We start from the raw sequence: 18217 nt of genomic DNA, 5'->3' as shown, positions 1-18217 counted from the left end.
TTTGTATTTATTCAGTTGCAGGGTGGGGAGGCATGACATTTCCAACATTTATTGTCCATCCCTATTTGGCCCTGAACCACGAATCTGGTTAAGAGCCGACTCCGTTGGTCAGCTTTGAGCAAAGACAGCAGATTTCATTTCCAAAGGACTAAAGCAGTGCAAAACTTTGATTTTCAGGAGTATTTATGAAATTAATCTAAGGAAAATGCCCATTTGACTCTAGGCTGGTTTAACGCATACTAGACCAAGTGGACACGTTGGGCCCAAAGCTCTCCTGCATTGGTGCAGCACCCTCTCCTCTCCCCTTCCCCTCTCCCTCCCCCTCCCCCCCACTCCATCCCCCTCAACCTCCCTTATCCTCCCTCCCCCCACCCCCTTCCCTCCATCCCCCTCCCTCCCAAGGAGATAGATTTAAACTTTAAAATGTGAATGACTTAAAAAATATAACACCAATTTCAATGAAACATCTTCCATTAGCACCAAAGGGACGACGGTGATTAAGGTGGGCCTAAAATTGTCGCGCTATCGTGTACCGTTTTGGCTGTAGTTCAGGAACAATCAAACAAACAAACGAGACTTTTAGTAGATAGATTCAAATAACACAAAGGGCAACATTTTCACATTATATGCAGTGGGCAAGTGTTAAATCACACTAGCAAAGTCAACCAAGGATCGAAGGATTCCAGTCTTTGCTGCCATTTGGTAACTGGGTTAGAAGTGGAATTTGTGTACTCATTGCGCAAGGAAAGAGTTAACAAGTTGACTGGCTGAGTTTCCTCAACGGTTAGTCACATGCTGACACAAAATATACTGAGTACTACATCATAAGGGTCTCGACCTGAAACGTCACCCATTCCTTCTCTCCGGAGATGCTGCCTGTCCCGCTGAGTTACTCCAGCATTTTGTGACTACTTTTGGTTTGAACCAACATCTGCAGTTCCTTCATACACATAAATCGGCCGCTCGTCCATCAAACCTGGACTATATGAAGGAATTATTTTGGCCCTCTCACTCCCATCTTTATTCAGCATTGCACATTTAGTCATAGGCTGTAACACATCATTTAATGCAACCTTTCAAGAAATGTACTCTGCCCATTCCAAAACTTAGCATTCATAGTATTGGTGCCACAAGATTGGCTCTGGTGCAAAACGTTGGCCATGAATAGATGCTTCTTCACGAGAGTCACTTGTACACTTTGCCAAAATGCTAATTGTGGAGGAACAGTCAGATTTTTTTTTGTATTCAAAATGAACAATTCCTTGGTCCAGTGTTTTAAGACCATAAGACATCGGGCAGAATTAGAACATTTGGCCTATTGAGTCTGCTCCGCCATTCAATCATGGCTAATCTACTTTTCTCTCTTGTATTTTGCATCTTGTGGGCATCACTTCCGAAGAGTCCACCAGGGATTATATTGGAAGTATCCTTTTTCACCCACTAGGGACAATTTTTAACACTATCCAACACCCACGAGGGACATTTTTTTAACATTTACCAAGCCAATTAAGCAACATACCTGTACGTCTTTGGAGTGTGGGAGGAAACCGAAGATCTCGGAGAAAATCCAGGCAGGTCACGGGGAGAACGTACAAACTTCGTACAGACAGCACCCGTAGTCGGGATCGAACCCGGGTCTCCAGTGCTGCATTAACTGTAAGGCAACAACTCTACCGCTGCGCCACCACCATGACCGCCCAACCCCATTCACCTGCCTTCTCCCCATAAACTTTGGACAGCCATCCTAATGAAAAATCTATCAATCTCCACTTTAAAAATACCAAATGATGTGACCTCCACAGCTATCTTTGTCAATGAATTCCACAGATTCACCAACTCTGGCTAAAGATGTTCCTCCTCATCTCTATTCTAAAGGCACGTCCCTTTTATTCTGAGGCTCTGCCCTCTGGTCCTAGACTCTCCCACTACTGGAAACAGGGCAGCACGGTGGCGCAGCGGTAGAGTTGCTGCCTTACAGCGAATGCAGCGCCGGGGACTCAGGTTCGATCCTGACTACGGGCGCCGTCTGTACGGAGTTTGTACGTTCTCCCCGTGACCTGCGTGGGTTTTCTCCGAGATCTTCGGTTTCCTCCCACACTCCAAATACGTACAGGTATGTAGGTTAATTGGCTTGGTAAATGTAAATTGTCCCTAGTGTGTGTAGGATAGTGTTAATGTGCGGGGATCGCTGGGCGGCACGGACTCATAGAAACATAGAAAATAGGTGCAGGAGTAGGCCATTCGGCACTTCGAGCCTGCACCGCCATTCAATATGATCATGGCTGATCATCCAGCTCAGTAGCCTGTACCTGCCTTCTCTCCATACCCCCTGATCCCTTTAGCAAAAAGGGCCACATCTAACTCCCTCTTAAATATAGCCAATGAACTGGCCTCAACTACCTTCTGTGGCAGAGAATTCCACAGACTCATCACTCTCTGTGTGAAGAAATGTTTTCTCATCTCGGTCCTAAAAGACTTCCCCCTTATCCTTAAGCTGTGACCCCTGGTTCTGGACTCCCCCAACATCGGGAATAATCTTCCCGCATCTAGCCTCTCCAACCCCTTAAGAATTTTATATGTTTCTATAAGATCCCCCCTCAGTCTTCTAAATTCCAGCGAGTACAAGCCCAGTCTATCCAGTCTTTCCTCATATGAAAGTCCCGCCATCCCAGGGATCAATCTGGTGAACCTTCTCTGTACTCCCTCTAAGGCAAGAACGTCCTTCGGTGGGCCGAAGGGCCTGTTTCCGCGCTATATCTCTAAATCTAAAAAACAAATCACATCCTCCATTCATCCACTCCATCCAGGCATTTCGTTATTCGACAGGTTGCAATGAGATCCCGATTCGTCCTTCCAAACTCCAGCAGGTATAAGCCCGAAACCATCAAACGCTCCTCATACGTGAGCACAATCATCCCAGGGATCATAAACCTTCTCTGGACCCTCTCCAATGACAGCACATCCTTCCTCAGATATGGAGCCCCAAACTTGCCAAGGATTCCAGTGTAACATCCAAATAAACAGGAAAGGAAGCATCCTTCACCTTGTCTTGCATTCCTCCCTCAACCAGAATGATTCAAATCGGTGAATGATCGATACCACTCATTATGTCGATGAAACCTTCCTAGCAAGTATGCCGTGTCTGTCCAAGCAACAAACCTTAGTCCATTAAACACAAGAACGTCGCTATTGAGGCAATGCAGCGTAGGTTCGCCAGGTTGATCCCCGGGATGGCGGGACTGTCATATGAGGAAAGATTGGAAAGACTGGGTTTGTATTCACTGGAATTTAGAAGGATGAGAGGGGATCTTATCGAGACATATAAAATTATAAAAGGACCGGACAAGCTAGATGCAGGAAAAATGTTCCCAATGTTGGGGGAGTCCAGAACCAGGGGCCACACAGTCTAAGAATAAAGGGGGAGACCATTTAAAACTGAGATGAGAAAAAAAAAATTCACCCAGAGCATTGTGAATTTGTGGAATCCTCTGCCACAGAGGGCAGTGGAGGTCAATTCACTGGATGAATTTAAAAGAGAGTTAGATAGAGCTCTCGGGGCTAGCGGAATCAAGGGATATGCGGAGAAGGCTGACACGGGTTACTGATTGTGGATGATCAGCCATGATCACAATGAATGGCTGTGCTGGCTCGAAGGGCCAAATGGCCTCCTCCTGCACCTATTCTCTGTTTTTCTATGTGTCTATTAAGAAGAAAACGGAAACATAGAGCCCAGAGTAGGTTTCTAACTGCCTGCCCTATTCATTATGATTATGGCTGATCTATTTAAACATCGACTCTTCAGTTATGTACATACTGAGATATTCTATAAATGTTGGATCTTTTTTTCTTTATTTCACTCCCGGTAACATCATCCGTACATGAGTCATAACTATTGTTGGCAGGTTGTATGATCACAGACCAGCTTCAATGAGCACAATCATGACCTCGCTTGTCGTTCATTCAAACAGTGTCTGGAATGCAAGAGGGAGTGAGAAATTAGAGATATTTTAGGTCATATGGTAACAAGTGGAAGGAGCAGAATTAGGCCATTCAGCCCATCAAGTCTACGCCACCATTCAATCATGGCTGATCTATCTCTCCCCCCTAACCCTATTCTCCTGCCTTCTCCCCATCACCTCGAACACCTGTACTAATCAAGAATCTATCTCTCTCTGCCTTAAAAATATCCACTGTATCTCCTTGTAAACCAGATCGGTGAGCTAAATTAGCCACCAAGCTAATGTCAGGACCTTACTGCTCTCTTCAGCAAAGCCTTCTCAACAGATTAATCCACATGGTCACCAGGATCAGCCCTTCCCTCAGATGTCGCTTTGATCCCTTTAACAAGCTGACAGGCTGGGGGAGAGGCCAAGCCTCAGCATCATTAGCAACAACCGGGTCCAATGGGAAATGGACTTGAAGTGGCTAGCAACCAGGAGATCCATTTGACTCTAGGCTGGTTTAACGCATACTAGACCAAGTGGACCCGTTGGGCCCAAAGCTCTCCTGCATTGGTGCAGCACCCTCTCCTCTCCCCTTGCTGCCTTACAGCGAATGCGGCGCCTTAGACTCAGGTTCGATCCTGACTACAGGCACCGTCTGTACGGAGTTTGTACGTTCTCCCCGTGACCTGCGTGGGTTTTCTCCGAGATCTTCGGTTTCCTCCCACACTCCAAAGACGTACAGGTATGTAGGTTAATTGGCTGGGTAAATGTAAAAATTGTCCCTAGTGGGTGTAGGATAGTGTTAATGTACGGGGATCACTGGGCGGCACGGACTTGGAGGGCCGAAAAGGCCTGTTTCCGGCTGTAGATATATGATATGATATGATAAGGGCAGGTGCTGCATCTCCTGCGGTTGCGGTGGAATTGAGAGTACGGGGATAGCGTCTTTGTAAGAGAGTGAGAGGACTTGCAGTCCAGACAACTATGGGAGCCAGTAGGTTTGTGGCAGACGTGAGTCGATACTCTGTCCCCTGTGATGGAGACAGAGAGATCAAGAAAGGGGAGAGAGGTATCAGAGATAGTGCAGGTGAATTTGAGGGTATCGTGGAAGTTAGTGGGCTAACTATCCTCAACTATTGCCTATTGAAAACGCGAGCATAGCACTGGATGACAGCATGCCGCCATTGGTTATATCCGAGCACCAGAAGAGGTGAAAAAGAAAAAGAAATTAAATTAAATAAACAGTGCACAGCTTTTAGAAGTCTCTTGATTGTTTGAAAGGGTTAATGAGTACAGGGGGAGTGAGTGAACTATTTTTTTTAGATTTAGAGATACAGCGCGGAAACAGGCCCTTCGGCCCACCAAGTCCGCGCCTCCCAGCAATCCCCGCACATTAACACTATCCTACACACATTAGGGACAATTTTTACATTTACCCAGTCACTTAACCTACAAAACTGTACGTCTTTGGAGTGTGGGAGGAAACCGAAGATCTCAGAGAAAACCCACGCAGGTCACGGGGAGAACGTACAAACTCCTACAGACGGCGCCCGTAGTCAGGATCGAACCTGAGTGTCCGGCGCTGCGTTCGCTGTAAGGCAGCAACTCTACCGCTGCGCCACCGTGCCGCCCACTATCTGTTATAACAACAATCATATTAACACATGGTCCTGACATATTGCAAAAATATCAGACGCTATATTTGACATCCCTGAATCTTGACTGCAGATCACGACAAAGGCTATGATTACGATTGAAATAAGTGGTGTGGGGATGGGGATAAAGTTGCACAGTATAAGAGAGAACTGCTCAACGATTTAGCAAATGCTTAGCAACAGCTGCTGTTCACTGGAGAGAAGGAATGGGTGACTTTTCGAGGCGAGAATCCTTCTTCAGACTGAAAGTCACGGGAAAGGGAAACGAGCGATATAGACGATAATGCGGAGAGATATAGAACAAATGAATGAAAGATATGCAAAAAAGTCGCATAGATAAAGAAAACAAGCCATCGGTAGCTGTTTGCTAGGTGAGAACGAGAAGCTGGTGTGACTTGGGTGGGGGAGGGATGGAGGGAAAGGGAATGCAGGGGTTACTTGAAGTTAGCGAAATCAATATTCATACCCATGGGTTGGGAGCTGCCCAAGCAAAATGTTAGCGTTTTCTTATCTAAATATCACTATTAAGGAGCACAAAAGGAAAACCATTTGATTCATACTGCTACCACACATAAAACCTCATCCACACATTTTTGGCAAGTTTCTGTTGGTATTATGCAACTTTCCAAAACAAGGAAAGCCATTAGACAGAAGTTTGCAAACAGTGCATGCATTTTAATTTGTCTTAGTGAACAGCAGCTGTTGCTAAGCATTTGCTAAATCGTTGTGCAGTTCTCTCTTATACTGTGCAACTTTATCCCCATCCCCACACCACTTATTTCAATCGTAATCATAGCCTTTGTCGTGATCTGCAGTCAAGATTCAGGGATGTCAAATATAGCAAATTATTGCTTTAGTATATCTGGGCTGAGAGATCTGTGTTTTTTTTCCTTTCCTTACTAACATACATGTTGTTCCAAAAAACAGCCTTCGCTTTCCATGATAGCCCAAGAACCAAAATTACGACATAGAAACATAGAAAATAGGTGCAGGAGGAGGCCCTTCGAGCCAGCACCGCCATTCATTGTGATCATGGCTGATCATCCACAATCAGTAATCCGTGCCCATATCCCTTGATTCCGCTGGCCCCTGGAGCTCTATCTAACTCTCTTTTAAATTCATCCAGTCAATTGGCCTCCACTGCCTTCCGTGGCAGAGAATTCCACAAATTCACAACTCTCTGGGTGAAAAAGTTTTTTTCTCATCTCAGTTTTAAATGGCCTCCCCTTTATTCTTAGACTGTGTGGCCCCTGGTTCTGGACCTCCCCTAACATTGGGGGGGAAAATCCTGCATCTAGCTTGTCCAGCCCTTTTTATAATTCTATATGTTTCTATAAGATCCACTCTCATCCTTCTACACTCCAGTGAATTTATGGGCGATCTCTTTTACAATAGTGTTGCTTGCATCTTAATCCTACCCTTACCCCTTCTTCCATCCCCATGGTTTGAATTGGATCCATATCTTAAACTGTCTGCAGTGGTCTCATCGAACTCATACTGTTTTCCATCCATCCAAAACACTTTCTTGTCATCATCAGTTCTCTCCACACTGTGATTCCACATACATCCAATTTGCTCACAAATTTGCATCTTTACTCTTTGGATCTTCTGCTCTGAAGATTGTGTGTTTCTATATCTTACTTTTTAGTTTCTTCAAGCTCAACATTTTTTTTTTACAAATGTAGAGGTTACCTTAAGTTAATATTTTTAATAATTGACTGTGCGCTGTGAGGAATAAGGGAAGAAGAGGAAGAAGAAGGATGGGAAGGAAAAGAAGAATATTTGACTATTCACAAAAGAGAAAGGTACATTTCAACATTGTGTAGGAAAATAACTGCAGATGCTGGTACAAATCGAAAGGATCACAAAATGCTGGAGCAACTCAGCGGGTCAGGCAGCATCTCTGGAGAGAAGGAATGGGTGACGTTTCGGGTCGAGACCCTTCTTCAGTCTGATGAAGGGTCTCGATCCGAAACGTCACCCATTCCTTCTCTCCAGAGATGCTGCCTGGCCCGTTGAGTTGCTCCAGCATTTTGTGATACCTTAGGTTTCAACATTCTTCACATTAAAACTACTTTGCCGGTAACAAAAAATGAATGATAATTCAACTGTAAAGCCATCTGGAAAATTTCATTAATTTTTCTCCATCGTGTATCAAGCCTGTGACAGATTTTATGGAATATATCCAATCCCAGGAGGGTCCCCAATAGATTTAGGGGATTGACGAGCCCTAATAGATTGAAGTGGAAGAGCATATTGCACTTGTCAAAAAATGAAGCCCCACATTGTAGTTGCCTTGAAGGGAACAGCTTCCATCCGTGTGACCACAGGGGCAGCACCAGCAGAGTCAGGCAGGGCCTGGTTGGCAGCCGAGTTATTGGCGTGGAACCAGCGCAATGTCTGTGGTCAGTGCTTGTTTTCACACTCTCTGTGAGCTGCCAATGTCAAACATTTCTGCGAAGCTGCTCGCCAAACTGGAGGTGGGAAACTGGGTGACGCAGCTGCTCAAAAAAGCCCACTGTATCCCCTTTTTTTTGTGGCAACAGGACAAAGCAGCTTTGTCGGGCAGGATGTGCCAGGGACAGCGTGAATGCGCAACTTGAAGAATGGCATAAGCTTTCAAATCCATTTCTGTAGGAGACTCGCATTCAAACCGCTCGGAAAAAGGGACTGGAAAAGTTCCACCAATCTCGGCCTGTTCCCTGTTCCCCTTGGGAGCCGCTGGAAACGGGCAGCTCCTAATTTGTGCCACGCTTGGTTGATGGGCTGAAGAAAGAACGTGCAACAGTCACAGTTGGAAGAGTCAAAAGTGGCGCCTGGGGAGTTAAATGACATGCACTGGATTGTATTTGTGCGCACCTTGCATGATGTTGGAGCCTTTAGACCAGGATTCTCGTCTGTTCAATAATCAGACAAGGCATGGGAGCAGCGGCAAAGTGGCAGGGCTGGACGCCATTTTATTCTGTTCCACAACGGGCCGCTCGCAAGAACAAAGATCGTCACAGTCGAACACGTCACCAACAGCCTCACCCATTACGCAGCCTGCTTTAGTCAGGCAAGGGACCACTAACAATCAATCTCGTATCTAACCACCTTCTGTCTGCAATCTTAACACGATACCTAGCTTTATACGAAAGGAAACAATTTACGATATGGATACGATACGATCAAACTTTATTCCTCCCCAGAGGGAAATTGGTGAATAAAATAAAATTATTTGCAGCAAATTCAAAAAAGTAAATACACCTAACTTTCAAATTCCAATGAGCAGAAAATATATATTTTTTTACCTAATTTAACTATAGTTAAGAATTCTGTGGGGGGTTTTTGGGCCAGGAATAAGAAAATATGCCGTTTTCCACAAAATGCATAACAAATGCGGCACGGTAGCGCAGCGGTAGAGTTGCTGCTTTACAGCAAATGCAGCGCCGGAGACTCAGGTTCGATCCTGACTACGGGTGCTGCACTGTAAGGAGTTTGTACGTTCTCCCCGTGACCTGCGTGGGTTTTCTCCGAGATCTTCGGTTTCCTCCCACACTCCAAAGACGTACAGGTATGTAGGTTAATTGGCTGGGTAAATGTAAAAATTGTCCCTAGTGGGTGTAGGATAGTGTTAATGTACGGGGATCACTGGGCGGCACGGACTTGGAGGGCCGAAAAGGCCTGTTTCTGGCTGTATATATATGATATGATATGATAGATGTGATTCAACACATTTAGACAATAGACAATAGGTGCAGGAGTAGACCATTCGGCCCTTCGAGCCAGCACCGCCATTCAATGTGATCATGGATTCCACGTAGAGGAGGAGTTATTGAAAATCCTAACCACCTTCCAGTGGGATCTTCAGAGCACGTGACTCCACATAACAATGAACTGTGGTGATTAGAAGGATCTGCTCCACTAACTGCAGGTGGCAGAAATCGCTTCACAAATCTGAGAGCATTCAGCGTCTGGAATTTGCAAAATACCATCGTGGGATTTGCAAGTTACCAGCAAGCAATCATATCTTTTATTGTCCGTCTCATTGATGTGGTGTCTGCCCATGTCGTCAGAAGAATCAAACAACATCAAAAAAGTTAGGTAGCCCATTGTTGTTCACCATTGAGCTTAAAATGATTAAAGGACTTCATTCTGTGAGTGCATTGAGAAGCTATTTCTCTTGAGATAATTCAGAGGCGAAGGAATTCCGATCATAATCCAGTATCATGGAAACAACGAGGGAAATCTGGAGCTCACTCTATGCAAACAGTACCTTCCATTTATTTGAAGCCTTTAATGGATCTAAAGTGCAAATTCAAAGAAAATTTGACAACAAGCCACATGTTGGAATAGCTGACCTCGGTTTTAAGGAGCATCTTAATGCAGACTTTAATTTAGTTTCGTTTAAAGATACAGCGCAGAAACACCTAGTCCGCGCCGACCAGCGATCCCCGCGCATTAACACTATCCTACACACACGAGGGACAAGTTACACATACACCAAGCCAATTAACCTGTAAACCTGTACGTCTTGGGAGTGTGGGAGGAAATCAAAGATCTCTTTGAGAAAAAGCCCGCAGGTCACGGGGAGAACGTACAAACTCCGTACAGACAGCGCCCGTAGTCAAGGTGTGTGCCAGCCAGCTGTGCGGTGTACTCCAATGTATCTTCAACCTGAGCCTGGGCCTGGAGAGGGTTCCTGTGATGTGGAAGACATCCTGCCTGGTTCCTGTACTAAAGAGGATGTGCCCCAGCTCCTCCAAGGATTACAGACCGGTGGCGCTGACTTCACACATCATGAAGTCCCTGGAGAGGCTGGTGCCCACTCACCTGCGACCCCTGGTTACACCCTACCTGGACCCCCTGCAGTTCCCTAACCAAATGAAGATGGGGGCTGAGGACGCCATCATCCTCCCGCTCCATCGTTCCTATGCTCACCTGGAGAAGCCGGGAAGCATTGCGAGTCATGTTTTTTTACGTCTCCAGTGCTTTTAACACCATCCGGCCTGCACTGCTATGGAGCAAACTGATGGAGATGCGGGTGGATGCTCCATTGGTGTCCTGGATCGCCAGCTACCTGACTGGACGGCCACAATATGTCAGGCTACAGAACTGTGTCTCGGACACGGTGGTGAGCAACACAGGGGCCCCACAGGGGACGGTCCTCACTCCCTTCCTGTTCACCATCTACACCTCGAACTTCAGATACAACTCCGACTCCCGCCACCTGCAGAAGTTTACAGATGACTCTGAAATTGTGAGCTGCATCTGTGAGGGGAGGGAAGCTGAATACAGAGGTGTGGTCAACGACTTTGTTGAGTGGTATGGGCTGAATCACCTGCAGCTCACACACCGATAAGACAAAGGAGTTAGTGGTGGACTTCAGGAGGAGAGGAACACCACTCTCTCCATCGATGGTGTGGATGTGCAGTTTACCAAGGAGTACAAATACCTTGGAGTGTACCTGGACAGTAAACTGGACTGGTCCAGGAACGCTGAGGCCCTGTACAAGAAGGGACAGAGCCGGCTGTACTTTTTCAGAAGGCTTCGCTCCTTCAACGTCTGCAGCAAGATGCTGCAGATGTTCTACCAGCCGGTGGGGGCCAGCGCCATCTTCTTCACTGCCGTGTGCCGGGGCAGCAGGGCGAAGGCCACGGACGCCGACAGGATCAACAAACTCATCAGGAAGGCTGGCTCCGTCCTGGGGGCGGAGTTGGATTCATGGGAGGTGGTCTTGGTGGGGAGGATGCTCCTCAAACTGCGGAGCATCCTGGACAATACAGCTCACCCCCTCCATGACACACTGGTCAACCTGAGGAGCACCTTCAGCAACAGACTGGTCCCACCAAGATGCAGCACAGAACGCCACAGGAGATCCTTCTTCCCCGTGGCTATCAAACTGTACAACTCCTCCCCCTTCTGTCGTAGGGTGGACCGACGAGCTTCAAAGACTATGGACAAAGAACATGGAGCTGTGCTGGAAATGAACAACACTACAGACTCATGAGAATGGTGCAGGAAGGAACTGCAGATGCTGGGTTACACCAAAGAGACACAAAATGCTGGAGTAACTCAGCAGGGCAGGCAACATCTCTGGAGAGAAGGAATGGGTGACGTTTCGGGTTGGTCGGTCAGTTCAACTGATAGGAGCAGAATTAGGCCATTTGGCCCATCATGTCTACTCCGCCATTCAATCATGGCTGATCAATCTCTCCCTCCTAACCCCATTCTCCTGCCTTCTCCCCATAACCCCTGACACCCGTACTAATCAAGAATCTATCTATCTCTGCCTTAAAAATAACCACTGACTTGGCCTCCACAGCCTTCTGTGGCAATGAATTCCACAGAGTTTAAAATGAATCACCCCTAAAAATGGACATGGGAATTGCATTGGACTGTTCGCCTGCTCATTCACCACACGCCAAGCAGCATGAGAAATTGGCGCTGCCAGATTTCTCCAACTGTTCCTGTAGGCTGAACACTGGCCTTATCCATTAGCAGAAGCATAAAAATCATGCATGGCTTGTGCTACATTATATCCATCTGAACCCTTTAAAGTGGATGTTCACAGCGGCAGCAAGAAACAGGGGAGGTTTGTTAGAGGAAGGAACTGCAGATGCTGGTTTAGACCGAAGATTGACACAAAGTGCTGGAGTAACTCAGCGGGCATCTCTGGAGATAAAGAATGGGTGACGTTTCGGGTCGGTCAGTCTCGACCCGAGGCGTCACCCATGCCTTCCCTCCAGAAACTCTACCACTGGTGGAAGGCAGTGGCAGGATGCTGGGTCGAGATGGACCAGGCTAGGATCGAGAAGTGTTGTGGAGGGAACTGCGGATGCTGGTTTACACCAAAGAAGGAATGGGTGATGTTTTGGTAGGGATAAATAAACTGCAGATGCTGGTTTAAATCAAGGGTAGACACAAAACGCTGGAGTAACTCAGCGGGACAGGCAGCATCTCGGGAGAGAAGGGATGGGTGACGTTTCGGCTCGAGACCCTTCTTCAGACTGATCCTTTGAGCCTTTTTCAGACTGATGTATTTTGGGTCGGGTCTGAAGAAGAGTCTACACTCAGGCAAAATATTGACAGTTTTAAAACAATTTTATTGCAGACAAGGTTTTAAATGCCGTTTATTGATGGATTAAATAGGGCCCTGCAGTTGGCTCTGATGGTGTGTCTCTGGATAGGATTCCCAAAATGGACCTCATCCAGTTAGCCAGAATGTAATCTTCTTGGATTTGAGGTGGCAAAATTCCAACTCGTATCAAGAACAGTTGCCTTCAGTTGCCTTCCCTGCAGCCATGATCACATTAAATGGCAGTGCTGGCTCGAAGGGCCAAATGGCCTCCTCCTGCACCTCCAGCCTGTGCTCCAAATGTACGCTCGCAAGTAAGGGCTGTGCGCAAGTCGGGCATTTGTAAACTGGGGACAACCTGTAATGTCCTGCACACCCTCATTGAGGTTATAAAAATGCTTCATAAAGAATAGTAGCACTAATATAAGTGTGGGGAGAGGTAGAAGCACCACAATGCAAGTTATTTTCCCTTACAATTCACTCCTGAGCTGACAATCAGCACCGCGTCGAAGATAGACACAAAATGTTGGAAAGTAACTCAGCGGGACAGGCAGCATCTCCGGAGAGAAGGAATGGGTGACGTTTCAGGTCGAGACCCTTCTTCAGGTCCCGACCAGAAACGTCACCCATTCCTTCTCTCCAGAGATGCTGCCTGTCCCGCTGAGTTACTCCAGCGTTTATTGTCTATCTTCGGTGTGAACCAGCATCTGCAGTTCCTTCCTACGTATCAGTACCACACCACTGATCTCTGCTTTCAATCTGCCTTATACTCAGCACTGTAACCCCATAGAATGCTGCTACACTCCCTTCAAACAAGATCAATTTAACAAATTCAATTGGGCAATTGTGCTTTACCTCAAATTAATTTCTTAATAACATACCCCATCGTCAACATTACACGGACTCGCCTGACTGAAGTCTGAAGAAGGGTGTCGACCCGAAACGTCACCCATTCCTCCTCTCCAGAGATGCTGTCTGTCCCGCTGAGTTACTCCAGCATTTTGTGTCTATCTTCGGTTTAAACCAGCCTCTGCAGTTCCTTCCGAAACATTAAACAACATTGCTATGCCTTTCCTTCCAAGCGCGGCTGAGAACAAGTTCCTTTGCCATGACCATGAGAAGGTGCCGAACATATTTTTTAGATTCACTGACCGAAGATTTGGAGCCAAAGCCAGACTTCATCAGCATGAACAAAAGCCATACGAAGAATTGAAAGAATTTGGAGCCCGTTAGAATTGCCAAATATTCTGGACTGCCTTGTACATTTTACAACCGAAACTAAGGCACAGGCATGCTAAATGCATCTACAGTGTGCATCAAACAGACACAAACTGCTGGAGGAACTCAGCGGGCCAGGCAGCATCTCTGGAGAGAAGGAATGGGTGACGTTTCAGCAGTTCTTTCCCACAGTGTGCATCATCTCTACATTCAGAAAGACCTGTCCAATGAAAAAAAAAACTTTCTACTGTATATCACCCAAAGTTAACCATATTCAATTTTTTTGAAATGTCACACAATCAATACTGTACAACAGACAAGACAAACATAAAGAAGATTTAATTTTTGATTAGCTCACAATCAAAATGCCACAATCTCCAAGAGTTGATCCACTTTCCAAAAGACCGGGGAACACAAAATAAAAGTGAATATTTTACATAACTGACTAGTGGACAAAATGACTAAGTGATCCTGTGGTAGCAGAAGAAGATCTAGAGGGTTCAGGGATTAATATCCGACCCGTCCTCCCGGAATTAACAAGGTAAGCAGATGATTCAAGTGGCCTGATTTGTGAAGCTGTTTGGTCTGTTAACCATGAAAAGCAGAGACATCATTGGGAAGATTCATTAAGTCACCAGAGTTAACGTGGGTAGGACGGAACTGCAGATGCTGGTTTACATAAGCATAAGATAGAAGATAGACATAAAATGCTGGAGTAACTCAGCGGGACACGCAGCATCTCCGGAGAGAAGGAATGGGCGACGTTTCGGGTTACGTTGACCCGAAACGTCACCCATTCCTTCTCTCCGGAGATGCTGCCTGTCCCGCTGAGTTACTCTAGCATTTTATGTCTACCTTCTTAACATGGGATTGGCAATATCCTTGCTGCAATATATTAATTCATATTTATGTCCCAGTGGCTCAATGTTTGCTGTAAAATAATATTTGTGTGTAGCCTCGAAAAGTAAGTCTTTAAAAATATTGTTTTACGAAATGGACAAGACATTTGTTATCCTTGATGTACAATTACAGCAGACATGTTGAAGCACAGGAAAAATATCAGCAGCAATGTTGCGCCTGCAAAATCCACTAAATTGTTTGGCAGGACAAATGAACAACGTTATCAAAAGGAGCATCCTCTCCCTGGCCAATATTCCCACCAGCGGGACTCTTATTAAACTCAGTTGACGTCAGTGTGCAGATCAAATCAATCATATGCCTGACCTTAGACTTTAAAAAAAAAAACGCCACAGCATTACAAGCTCTGTCAAGGGAAGAGATTACCAGATGAAAAGAGGGTTCAATTCAAAGATGAGCTACCTTGTAAACAAAAATGCAACATCTCTGCTCAACGCCATTTGAGATGGTGTTAAGAAATTCAAAGTCGGTGAATCAAAACTACACAGGTGCCCAGCGTAACAAACTGAAGGACTGCACCACCTCACAAATCACCCCCCTTTCCCGCAGTTCCTCTCATTGAAGAGTCTGTAAGTCCCACATCAGCTTCCTTTAGTTTAGTTTAGTTTAGTTTAGTTTAAAGATACAGCACGGAAACAGGCCCTTCGGCCCACTGGGTCCGCGCCGGCTAGCAATCCCCGCACATTAACACTATCCTACACCCACTAGGGACAATTTTCTTTTTACATTTACCAAGCCAATTAACCTATATTCCTGTACATCTTTGGAGTGTGGGAGGAAACTGAAGATCTCGGAGAAAACCCACGCAGGTCACGGGGAGAACGTACAAACTCCGTACAGACGGCGCCCGTAGTCGGGATGGAACGTATATTGATGGGAAGCTTGGATCTCAGTAATGAGAGGTCAAAGATGTCAGCAAAAATCCCAGCCAGTTGGCCTCCACATGTTTTAAGAACAAGGCCAGGGAAAGCCACTTTCCAAGAGTTCACTCTCACGAACTTAGTGACTGAGATGACAATGCTGTTGGGGGTTACGAGGTCTGATGTTTTCCCATTTGCAGTGACTGTAGAAAGCATTATAGCGATGCCTTCCTGCTGCTTAACTTAAGCTGTGGTTTCACCTTGCAGGAAGTGATTTTTTTTTAACCCAAAAATAATTTAATCACTTATTTACAATAATATGTACAGTTATGAAATAAATCAAAACAAAACGCCCCACCATAATATAAGACAAACAATAAACTATGATACAACTATCTTACATTCCTTGTCCAGGATGCATTCAACCCCCCGCGGTGCCCAGCGGTCCCGGAAATCCCCCAGGGTGCCCGTGGACAGCGCGTAGTCCCCTTCTAGCACCACCCGGGCGCGGACGTAACCCCGGAAAAGGGGCAGGCAGCCAGCTCGGGCAGAGCCCTCTTCCGCCTGGCGCCGTGACTCGTGGATGGCCAGCTTGGCCAGGCCCAGGAGCAACTGATGGAGTGCAAGCCCTGCTACAGTTGACGAACATCCTTCTCATCCTCCAGTGTTGCAGAACTCTCGTCAGAGAGAGGAGAGAACCTCTTCAGAGTAGGAGAGACAGGACGGCGTTGCTGAGGGTCAACAGCTGCAAGATCCTGAGCGTGCACATCTCGGAAGGTCTATCCTGGGCCCAGCACATTGATGCAATTGCAAAGAAAGCTCATCAACGCTTCAGCTTCCTGAGAAGATTGAGGAGATTCAGCACTCCACCGAGCACTCTATTGAACCTCTGCAAGAGTATGTCGGAGAGCGCACTGACAGGTTGCATCACAGCCTCGTTCAGCAGCTCCAAAGCTGACGGATGAAGGAGATTACTGGGAATGGTCGACTGCCCATTACATCAAAGGAGCCGACCTCTACCATTGAAGGAATCTAAGGGAGGCACTGCCTCATACAGGCAGCCAATACTATCAAAGACCCGCACCCACCCTGGCTGTACTCTCGTCTTGCTCCCACCATTGGGAATAAGGTACAGGAGCCTGAAAACCAGAACCACCAGGTTCAACATTAGCTTCATCCCAGCAACCGTCAAGTTCTTAAAGTTACAGAGTCATACAGTGTGGAACAGGCCCTTCGGCCCAACTCGCCCACACCTGCCAACAATGTCCCAGCTACCCTAGTCCTACTTGCCTGCGCTTGGTCCATATCCCTCCAAACCTGTCCTATCCTCTTCAACACAACACAAGCCTCAGCATCTTTGAACTTACATGGACTGTGTCTTTAGATGCAGACTTTGGTTTCTTATGCATTGGTGTTGTGGTTATTAACATTACATTTTTTGATTATCATATTTATCCATGTTTATTGTGTTTATGGGCCTGTTATGCTGCTGCAAGGAAGAATTCTCTGCTCCATTGTCAATAAACACGACAAACGCTGCTGACCGCTGAAGTTATAAAACAGTCTGATCTCTTTGAACCTGTTGGTCCTACATTTGCTTCATAACCTCAGTTAAAATTGGGAATTTGTTTCTACTTATCACAGATAGATCAAGTTGTCTAGTTACATCAAATACTGGGTAACATTTTGACTTTCAAATAAAAAGGTCTTGTTTAGAGATATAGCGTGGAAACAGGCCCTTCGACCCACCGAATCCGCGCTGACCAGCGATCCCCACACACTAACACTATCCTGCAAACACCAGGGACAATTTACAATCTTTACCGAAACCAATTAACCTACAAACCTGCACGTCTTTGGAGTGTGGGAGGAAACCGGAGCACCTGGAGAAATCCCACGCAGGTCACGGGGAGAACGTACAAACTCCACACAGGCAGCACCAGTGGTCGGGATCGAACCCGGGTCTCTGGCGCTGTGAGGCAGCAACTCTACCGCTGCACCACCGTGCCACCCCTTGTCTCTCAAAACAACTTCAAATGAGTTTAAGTCATTTCTCTGTGAACCCGTGCCACCTTTACACGTTTCAAAGATTCAGTTCCAGCTTGACGAACGACATGATTAAGAGCTGCGCCTGCCAAAGAGACAGAATCATTGGATTAGGTCTCTTTGGGCCCCCCTGGTCAATCAGTATTGAACTTGGACATTACATTTCCAATTGACCATCAGTGCCAGCACTACGTTTACAGGACTATGTTTACATTTTTGCGTAAGGCCACCAGGAAAGCAGAGAAAGATTGACGCTGGATCAGGTAAACTTTACTTTCGAGTCATGTGGAGAGAAAAACAACTGGTAACTTTTACCTGATGCATCAAATATAGTTGGAGTACTGAGTTCATAAGGTCATAAGTTCATAAGGTCGTAAGTGATAGGAGCAGAATTAGGCCACTCGGCCCATCAAGTCGTCTCCGCCATTCAATCATGACTGATCTATCTCTCCCTCCTAACCCTATTCTCCTGCCTTCTCCCCATAACCCCTGACACCTGTAAAGACATACAGGTATGTA

At 46.2% G+C, this 18217-nt stretch overlaps 1 protein-coding gene across 5 annotated transcripts in view; it reads right to left on the bottom strand.

Moving 5' to 3' along the window:
• The window catches only part of sorcs2 (sortilin-related VPS10 domain containing receptor 2), a 658785-nt gene that overhangs the window by 543142 nt on the left and 97426 nt on the right, over positions 1-18217 (bottom strand). The gene's annotated exons all lie outside the window — the stretch shown is intronic.

Source organism: Rhinoraja longicauda, chromosome 1, assembly GCF_053455715.1.
Source record: "Rhinoraja longicauda isolate Sanriku21f chromosome 1, sRhiLon1.1, whole genome shotgun sequence".
Lineage (NCBI taxonomy): Eukaryota > Metazoa > Chordata > Chondrichthyes > Rajiformes > Arhynchobatidae > Rhinoraja > Rhinoraja longicauda.
Note: the sequence above shows the minus strand (reverse complement) of the source record. Positions and strands in the feature narration are given on the sequence as shown.